The sequence below is a fragment of the Durio zibethinus genome, chromosome 2 (genome assembly GCF_047325235.1).
Source record: "Durio zibethinus cultivar Kanyao isolate XHJ-2024 chromosome 2, ASM4732523v1, whole genome shotgun sequence".
Lineage (NCBI taxonomy): Eukaryota > Viridiplantae > Streptophyta > Magnoliopsida > Malvales > Malvaceae > Durio > Durio zibethinus.
In genome coordinates, this window is record NC_143163.1 from 32,650,946 (window position 1) to 32,660,781 (window position 9,836).

General features: G+C 39.1%; 1 pseudogene across 1 annotated transcript; it reads right to left on the bottom strand.

The window, feature by feature from the left end:
• Positions 1-339: 339 nt before the first annotated feature.
• Positions 340-9,072, bottom strand: LOC111317891 (cysteine-rich receptor-like protein kinase 2; annotated as a pseudogene). The gene is made up of 9 exons (XR_016332234.1): positions 8,944-9,072; positions 7,976-8,672; positions 7,712-7,825; positions 7,361-7,500; positions 7,069-7,277; positions 6,686-6,920; positions 6,360-6,510; positions 6,078-6,220; positions 340-756 (listed from the first exon to the last, which is right to left on the bottom strand). The product of XR_016332234.1 is annotated as a cysteine-rich receptor-like protein kinase 2 (transcript).
• Positions 9,073-9,836: the final 764 nt, after the last annotated feature.

Genomic DNA, 9,836 nt, shown 5'->3' on the forward strand with positions numbered 1-9,836 from the left:
GCAATGTTCAATTTTGTTGTTGATGAAGAAGCATCCTGTTGTTTATGAATTTCCAAACATTTTCTAAATGCAGACCTTATGCTTCAGGAATATAGTATGGTTTTTCCATGTAGGTTGTTAAACTGAATCCTTAGTGTTATCTGTCTGTGTGATTAAAAGATCAATAATAAATAACAATGCTTTAGTTTTGCATCAAAGTTTCCATGTCTTACTTTTTATGTTCTTAGCTTACGTGTGGATCACTTCATCTATTTTAGAGGCTGGGTACTTCGAAGCCTGAGAGATTCACATAAAAAAGTTCATAGTAAGTTAATAGTTTTGCAAATCGCACAATGTTATGTCACTTAGCTATTTTATTCTGATGTGGAAGAGCTGACTTAGGTATTTCAATATCATTCCGCATTCTGAAGATAACTATTCATTCTGCTCGTGATCATTTGCTCACAAAGTGCATGTTTAAATCTGGAATTGTTTTTGAAGCTTTTTCCATTGTCAAAGTGCGAGTGCAATTAGATATCAGATATACTCTTTTCATCCCCACCTTACTCTAAAGATCATCTTGGGTAAAAGGAGCTGTGGGTGACAGTGGCAATTGAATCAGTATCAGCTGGATTGAAGGGGTAGAATTTGTTCCCACCTGTGTCATTGAATTCCATGGTCTTTTGGTCAACAAAAGGAGGATTAGTTGGTGCAGGAAGGTCTTCATCTTTCTTTGTTAGCATCTGTTGTACCTTCGACATTGATGGTCTTAGTGATGGAATTGTTGCGCCTGAAGCAATAATCACAACAATACAGAAGCAATAGACAACAATCAATAATCAAATGCGCAGGAAAAATAAAGCACACCAAGATTTACGTGGAAAACCCTCCAGTGTAGAGGGAAAAACCACGGGCCACCAGAAAAATCTTCACTATCAAATAATAGTTATACAAAGTTCTTCTCTAGCTAAAACTAGAGCTAATCAACAACTAGAGAAACAATTGGAGAAATCTCACCAAATAAGTGACTCAACAAATACACCCTGGATTTGTTCCTAGAGAGCTTCAAACCCGATCTTCACCGTTCAGAATGTATAACTCTGAATCATAAACCTCCTGACAAGGTTTCAACTCAATCGGACCACGGATCGACTTCCGTTTAACCAACTCTCCCTTCTCTTTTTTCTCTCTCTGCTTTTCCTGGCTTTTCTTCTTTCTCTGCTTGGTTGTCGACACACACCTTAAACAACCCCACCTCTTTTTTATTAAGTAGCTAGGGCTCTGTGTAAAATAAAAGATCAAGGCCCATGGCCTTTACTTGGTCCAAAACCACTTACATGGGACTGGACCCCATTTTCCTAACAATCTCCCCCTCCAGTCCCATTAGAAGGAGATTCATCACCATAGCAATTTCATTTGGAACTTACCTTGGCCAGAGAACTCATTCCGGCCAAGTTACTGCAAAGCTCAAGCTTTTCCCTGGGAAGTATCTTAGTCAACATATCTGCCACATTTTTATCAGTATGGACTTTCTTCAATAGTATTTGCTGTTCTTCAATCACTGAACGTAACCAATGATATCTAACATCAATGTGCTTTGTTCTAGCATGGTACATGGTATTCTTACTCAAATCTAAAGCACTCTGGCTATCACAAAATACCACATACTCTTTCTGATTCAACCCCAATTCAAAAAGAAAATGTTTCATCCAAAGCATTTCTTTACATGCTTCAGTTGCTGCAATATACTCAGCTTCTGTAGTTGACAAAGCAACACACTTCTGCAACTTAGACTGCCAAGATACAGCTCCTCCTGCAACAGTGAACAAATACCCTGAAGTAGATTTCCTACCATCAAGATCACCTGCCATGTCAGCATCAGTAAACCCTTCTAGAATTGGTTGTGAAACTTCATAAGTCAAACACATTTTTGAGGTACCCCTCAAATATCTAAAAATCCATTTTACTGCTTCCCAGTGAACCTTCCCTGGATTAGAAAGAAATCTGCTCACTACACCAACTGCATGAGCAATGTCAGGCCTTGTACAAACCATAAGATACATTAAAGAATCGACTGCAGAAGAATAAGGAATACTAGACATAGCTAGTTGCTCTTCCTTAGACACTGGACAAGATTTCTTACTTAGATGAAAATGGTTGGCAAGTGAACTGCTAACTGATTTAGCATGTTGCATGTTGAATCTACCAAGCACTCGTTCAACATACTTTTCCTGTGACAACCACAGCTTTCCAGCTCTCCTATCTCGGATAATGTCCATACCAAGAATCTGCTTTGCTGGACCTAAATCCTTCATATCAAAGGACTTAGACAATTGTTCTTTCAACCTGCAAACCATACTAGCATCTTGTCCTACAATCAACATATCATCAACATATAATAATAGGATAATGAAGTTACCATTAGAGAATTGTTTAATATACACACAAGAATCTGCTGCTGTTCTTTTATAGCTATGACTCACCATAAAAGAATCAAACTTCTTGTACCACTGTCGCGGAGCTTGTTTCAAGCCATACAAGCTTTTCTTCAATTTGCAAACTAAGTGCTCTTTCCCTTTCACTTCAAAACCCTCAGGCTGATTCATATAAATGTCCTCCTGTAAATCACCATGCAAAAATGCAGTTTTAACATCAAGTTACTCAAGCTCAAGATTCAAACTAGCTGCCAATCCCAGTAGCACTCGAATAGAACTCATTTTTACAACTGGAGCAAAAATCTCATCAAAATCGATGCCTGATTTCTGAGAAAAACCTTTTACTACCAATCGAGCTTTGTACTTCACTAGTTTGTCACCATCCTTTTTCAACTTGAACACCCATTTATTCTTTAATGGCCTCTTCCCTGTTGGAAGTTTAACAAGATCATAAGTACCATTCTTTCGCAATGACTCCATCTTTTCTTTCATTGCTTTTAACCAGTGCTCTCTATCCGGAGTAGCCTGCACATCTTGAAAGCTTTCTGGCTCCCCTTCACTGGTAACTAAAATAAAATCTGAACTTGGATACCTGGTAGATGGCCTGCGCTCTCTAGTAGATCTCCTAGGCTGAGACTCTACATCACTTGATGTCGAAGGTAGCTCCCCCTACTCAACACTCTCAGGTAGAGAGGATTGCTCCCCCTGCTCAAAACTAATAGCATCTGGCTCATCACCAACTGTAGCTGGCTCATCCATATCCCCAAGTTCTGTTTCTGGCTCATTTTCACCATCTGTGGCTCTTTTCTGTGAAATCCCTGTCGGTGTTGAAACATCACACTCAACAGTAACTCGTGTAGTCTTCTCATTTTTCTCAAGGTCTGCTATGGTTTCTTTTTCATGAAAGACCACATCTCTGCTTCTGACTGTCTTTCTCTTTACTGGATCCCATACCCTGTAGCCAAATTCCTCATCACCATATCCTACAAACACACACTGTGTAGCTTTACTGTCAAGCTTTGATCTCTGCTCTTTCGGCACATGCATGAATGCTTTACACCCAAAAACTTTCAAGTGAGAGTATGAAGCATCTTTTCCTGTCCACACTCTTTCTGGAATGTCAAAGCCCAAAGGAACTGATGGTGACCTGTTAAGTAAATAACAAGCTGTGTTGACTGCTTCACCCCAGAATGGCTTTGGTAATTTTACCATCCTCAACATACATCTGACTTTTTTCACAATGGTGCGATTCATTCTTTCAGCTATACCATTATGCTGCGGTGTTCCAGGTTCTGTCCTCTCATGCCTGATCCCATGCTTTGAGCAATACTCTTCAAAGCTTCTAGATGTGTATTCCCCACCATTATCAGTTCGAATACACTTCAAGGGTAACCCTGTCATCCTTTCAACCATGGCATGAAATTTTTGAAAATACTGCAGTATCTGACTTTTGTATTTCAACATATACACCCAAGTCTTACGTGAAGCATCATCAATAAAAGTAACAAAATATCTGCTACCACCTAATGACTCAACCTCAATGGGACCACATACGTCAGAATAAATTAATTCCAATCTATTTTTTTTTCTCTGAGAACTTTTACGAAAAGAAACTCTATGATGCTTACCAAACAAACAATAATCACATGAATCGAGAGACATACCTTTGGTCAAGGGAATGAGAGAGTGCCTTGCCAAAACCTGTAACCTTTTTTCACTCATGTGTGCCAGCCTCCTGTGCCACAAGTTTGCTGAAGCATCATTTTCAACGGTATTTACCTGGTTACCGTTCAATTGCATCCATGTCTTATACATTGTGCAGCATAGTTTTCCCCTTGCAACTACCATAGATCCTTTGAGAAGCTTCCACTGTCCATTCTTTTGTCGGCTTTCATATCCCTCCTTATCAAGGACATTAATAGCAAGCAAGTTCATTCTCATATCTAGAATGTGTCTGACATCCCTTAAAGTCAACATGCAGCATGTACTAGTTTGTACACCAATATCACCAATCTCAACAATCTGCGACACACTCTTGTTTCCCATCTTGGTACAACCAAAGTCTCCTGCTTTGTAAGTTGTAAACAACTCTCTTAGGAACACAATGATATGCCGCTCCTGTGTCAACTATCCACTCAATGCCGGGATCACTAACATGATTACAATCACCATGTGTACAAATCAAAGTAACTGAATCACTATCTGAATTCACTGCTGCAACATTGCCATCATCTGAACTCTTGCCTTTCTCATCTTTTCGCTCTTGCTTTAAGATTCTACAGTTTCGTTTTATATGACCCGCCTTACCACAATGGAAACACTTCACTTTACCTCTAGACTTGGATCTATGTTTAGACTTACCACGGCCTTTTGAGTCCTGCCTCTGTCGATGTTTCTACCCCTGTTCTCTGTGACCAGAGCTTGATTCCCAGGGTCTACATCTTTTCGCCTCGCTTCTTCATTAAGCATACTGTCCTTTACCATCTCCAATGTCACCTTATAATCAGGAGCTGAATTAAGAACAGTCACAACTAGAGTATTCCAGCTGTCTGGCAATGAACCCAAAAGAAATAATGCCTTCATTTCATCATCCATCTTAAGTTCCATAGTAGTCATCCGATTAAATATATCTTGAAAATCACTCAAGTGCTCTGTAACAGATCGTCCATCCCTGTACTGTAAAGTTGCAATCTTTTTAACAAGCATAACTTTATTTATACATGTTTTTCTCTCATACAATGCTGCCAATTTTTCTCAAATAATGTGAGCATCTGACTCCTGTGCTACATGATGAAACACGCTGATATCAACCCATTTTTTGATTGTAGCCAGCGTCTTTCTACCTAGCTTCTTCCAACTTTCATCTTTCATATCTGCTGATTTAGCCGAATCACCCAATACTGGCTCATACAAATCTTTGCAGTATAGATGATCCTCCATCATAGGCTTCCAAATTGAATAATTTGATGCTGTCAATTTTATCATGGAACCTGTATCACCCTCCATGATCTCAAACAGAATTTACTTCTATCCTGGGTTGCTTCTGTATCGATGTCTCAAAATAACCCTCGCTCTGATACCACTTGTTGCGCCTGAAGCAATAATCACAACAATATAGAAGCAATAGACAACAATCAATAATCAAATGCGCAGGAAAAATAAAGCACACCAAGATTTACGTGGAAAACCCTCCAGTGTAGAGGGAAAAACCACGGGCCACCAGAAAAATCTTCACTATCAAATAATAGTTATACAAAGTTCTTCTCTAGCTAAAACTAGAGCTAATCAACAACTAGAGAAACAATTGGAGAAATCTCACCAAATAAGTGACTCAACAAATACACCCTGGATTTGTTCCTAGAGAGCTTCAAACCCGATCTTCACCGTTCAGAATGTATAACTCTGAATCATAAACCTCCTGACAAGGTTTCAACTCAATCGGACCACGGATCGACTTCCGTTTAACCAACTCTCCCTTCTCCTTTTTCTCTCTCTGCTTTTCCTGGCTTTTCTTCTTTCTCTGCTTGGTTGTCGACACACTTTAAACAACCCCACCTCTTTTTTATTAAGTAGCTAGGGCTCTGTGTAAAATAAAAGATCAAGGCTCATGACCTTTACTTGGTCCAAAACCACTTACATGGGATTGGACCCATTTTCCTAACAGGAATTTCTTGGGTGCAAAGGAGTCCAACATGCACTACTCTGAAAACCTCATTCTTAACGTTGCTGCCATGGTTGTTATCATGTAAGGTTAGATTTGGGTCATAAATCGCCTCCACCGTTCCTAATTGAAAGTGTTTCCACGTCTGCTCCACTCATGAAAACACACAATAAAAAAAAAAATCTATAAGAAACCCTTTTTCTCACGGAAGTCAGCTTTAGTTAAGTGGTCCTTCAAGTAGGGAAAAAGGGCAGATGTAGAAAGAGGGACTGTCTGAAGCTTACAACTGTAACTAGGCTGTCGGAGTATTCTGTGGCTTTGCTCCTGTTGTTTTGCTTCCCTGTAACTATATCCAGTAAAAGCACTCCAAAACTATAGACATCCACCTTCTCTGTTAACTGGCCATGGGCCTGGTACTCCGGAGCCATATATCCTCTATGAATTTTGCAAAATAGAAATTATTATTTGTTCAAACATATTTCAAAAACAAATTTTACTATTTTTAAGGTCATGCTCTTGAATTGGAATTTCGTGTGAGCCAACCTGTGAAGCTTTTGAATGCTAAACAATGAACCATGCCTGGAATAGATAGAAAGAATGTGGTGCTTACAGTGTTCCGGCAATGGCAGTGCTGATGTGACTCTGATCTTCCTGGAAAGACCTTGCCAACCCAAAGTCGGCAATTTTGGCACGAAGCTTTGAATCCAACAAGATATTGCTAGCTTTTATATCTCTGTGAATGATATTGGTGTTGGAGTTCTCGTGAAGATAGACTAAACCTTCTACGGTCCCAATAATTACTTCATATCGGTTTTCCCAATTGAGTACTTTACCTCTGCTGGGATCTGTTGTGTTTTCCAAAGGGAGAAAATTCTGTTACTGAACATATCAGCTTCAATTAGATGAGGCTTTCTTTTTTTTTTTTTTTTTTTGAGTAAATGTTCTGACTACTTTTCAGTATCAATTTAAGCTTAGCATCCATATTGGTATTACCAAAGATGAAACGATCCAGGCTCTTGTTTGGGAGGAACTCAGACGAGAAGACTTTCAGGTGCAGAACAACTGCATCCCAACAACCTGACCAGGTTTTTATGCTCCACACTGCTTATAATGTTGACTTCATTGTAGAAATCTGCTGCTCTGTGTCGATTGTTAAAGAATAGCCTCTTGACAGCGATCTCTCTTCCATCAGGTAGAACTCCCTACAGACGACAAACGACACCTATGAACATAGCATACTGGTTAAATGCCAAAGAAGTGCACTGGACCTCAGAGGAAAAACTACCTTATAAACTGTACCAAATCCTCCTTGCCCAAGCTTGTTCACATCGTTGAAAGACCCTGTAGCCCTCTCAAGTGTAGAGTACTTGAAATTTAAGTTACTATCATGAAGGAGTTTAACCAGCTTTTCTGCATCATTTGAACCTGGAATGCGGTGAAACACATTTTAGCAAAAAGGAAGACTAGAAAATCTTGGTAATAAATTTGGAAATAGTACCATGCTATTAAGCCAAAACTTGCCTAACCACAATTCAATGTAATTGAATAATTCAGACAACTAACATTCGCTGACAACTACAACATTTTCATTTCTTAATCCTCAGCTGTTTTGTTCTTTCTGGACAAGGAAATTTACCTCGTCTTTTCTTTTGTATGTATCTGTGCTTCTGGATATAGACTCCAATAGGAACTCCAACCGCTAAAACAACCAGGGAACTGACAATAAAAACTACTATGATTATAATGGTTCCTGTAAATTCATGAATGCAAGTTCACAATCAGTTTAAAACTATTGAGGTAGAAACTTTTTTCCCTGTCACATTACGAACGCAGGGAAATATATAAAGAAATAAAGAAAATGCATCAACTGACATTTTAAAGTGTGGCAGGTGATAATTACCTCTTGAAATTCCATTTCTTGGTTCTTTATTGAGGAAATCCGTGTCGGAGTTCCTCATGAAGCAGCCAGTGCTGAGTGCCCGTCCCTCTGACCAAGGCAAGCACCCTAGTGTTGATGCAGATGCATTCTCTAAACAAGCTTACAAGAACTATCCTTCAATGTCCTCCAGCAATTAGCCAAAACATGAGCCGACTCATTTGTTCCTGAAACTGCCACCTGAGCCTTCCCATAGCCTTCATTTTTCAGTGCAGCAGCAACTGCATGTTTCACAGCCTGTCTTGCAGATTCTTGAAATTGGACCCCTTCCGGCGTGTATTCCCACACACTGCCCTGTCATCCGGTCCTGTGTACTCCTCAAAGAAGCTATAATTCTCAGACCTCATGAAGCGGCCGTCAGGGAAAATACGGCCCCCGTTGTGCGGATAGCATTGAGGAAGAACCGTACGTGCCTCGGCATAGCACAATACACAGTCAATCAAAGATAGATCCCCATAACACCGAGCAAGACCATAGTTAGTATCAAGCCCTGAACCTGTAACTGCTGTTCCAAAACCTGAATAACGCATCTGTTCACTGATTTTTTCCATTGTAGCCACAAAATTTGGAACAAAGATCGTTGCGTTGTGCTCCAGTTGGCTGCCACATGTAATATTCACTGTTTGGGCTCTTGGATCTGCTCCTACTCCTTGAAGTAATGCTAGAAATCCGATAAGAACCAACAAAATATGATGAGAACCGACAAGTTGAACAGTTTTATCCATTTTCTTTAAGGTTATTTTGGATTTTGGAGTGGCCCATTACAAGGCTCAAGAAATGAAAAAAAAAAAAAAAAGATAATACAAATACAGTATAATAAAATCAACTTGTTCTAAGAATTGCAGTTAGTGCTATGCAACAAAAATAAGTGAACAGCTAGAGAAAATATCATACTTTTAACAGAAACTACCAACAGGATGGAAACTGGATACCAAAGCGATTGGCGTTGAAATTTTTGGCACCGTCTTTAAATGCTATGCACATTTCGACATCTCCCAAGTCAAAAAAGCTCAAGTCCTGAAATGCCACTAAAACCTTCGCCAATTGCTAGTAGTTGCTTCAAACCGGAGTTTTCATGGTTTCACAATTTAACAAGTGTTGAAAATGATTAAAGAGAATTGGAAGAGGACAATGACATCCTTATCCATGGTTGTGACATCATTGTACCTGATTTTGCTGCTAAGATGAAGTCTCCACGTACCTGCATATACATTTGGTATCCAATACTTTACATTACAACCATCATCACCTACACGTTTATGACAGCAAAATTTTGGATAATTGCTGTAATTGTCCCTAGCATTTTTGTCAAAGAAATCGACCATGAAGGCCCAAGAACAAGACTGCGACAATGACCCGTCTGCAAAATTTGATTAAAGAAATATAGCTAGGGTTAAAAATGAATCATCACAGTTATAATCACCCATAATAATGAATGTTAAATCATCTATAATATCTAGATTCTAGCAACTTAATAAGGGTTTTAGTTCAACAGTATTTTTTAAAAAACATATTTTCTATGTTTGCAAAGGCGCGTTTGTACATTGTAGAAGTAATAATGTCAGTATCAGATTAATGAATGCAACATTGAAACAAACCAACCAACGTTAATAATCGAAGGAGAATGCAGGACCCACTGTACAGCCCAATGGCCCACCCACGCTTACAGGAAGACACGTTGCAGTAGATTGTAGGAGCAGTACCTTCCACCCACTCGCGTAGTTAATGATGACAACGGGTAGAGATGGGATGAATTTTTATTCGTTTTAATTTTAAATATATAATATTTAAATTTATATTAATGAATCATCACAGTTATAATCAC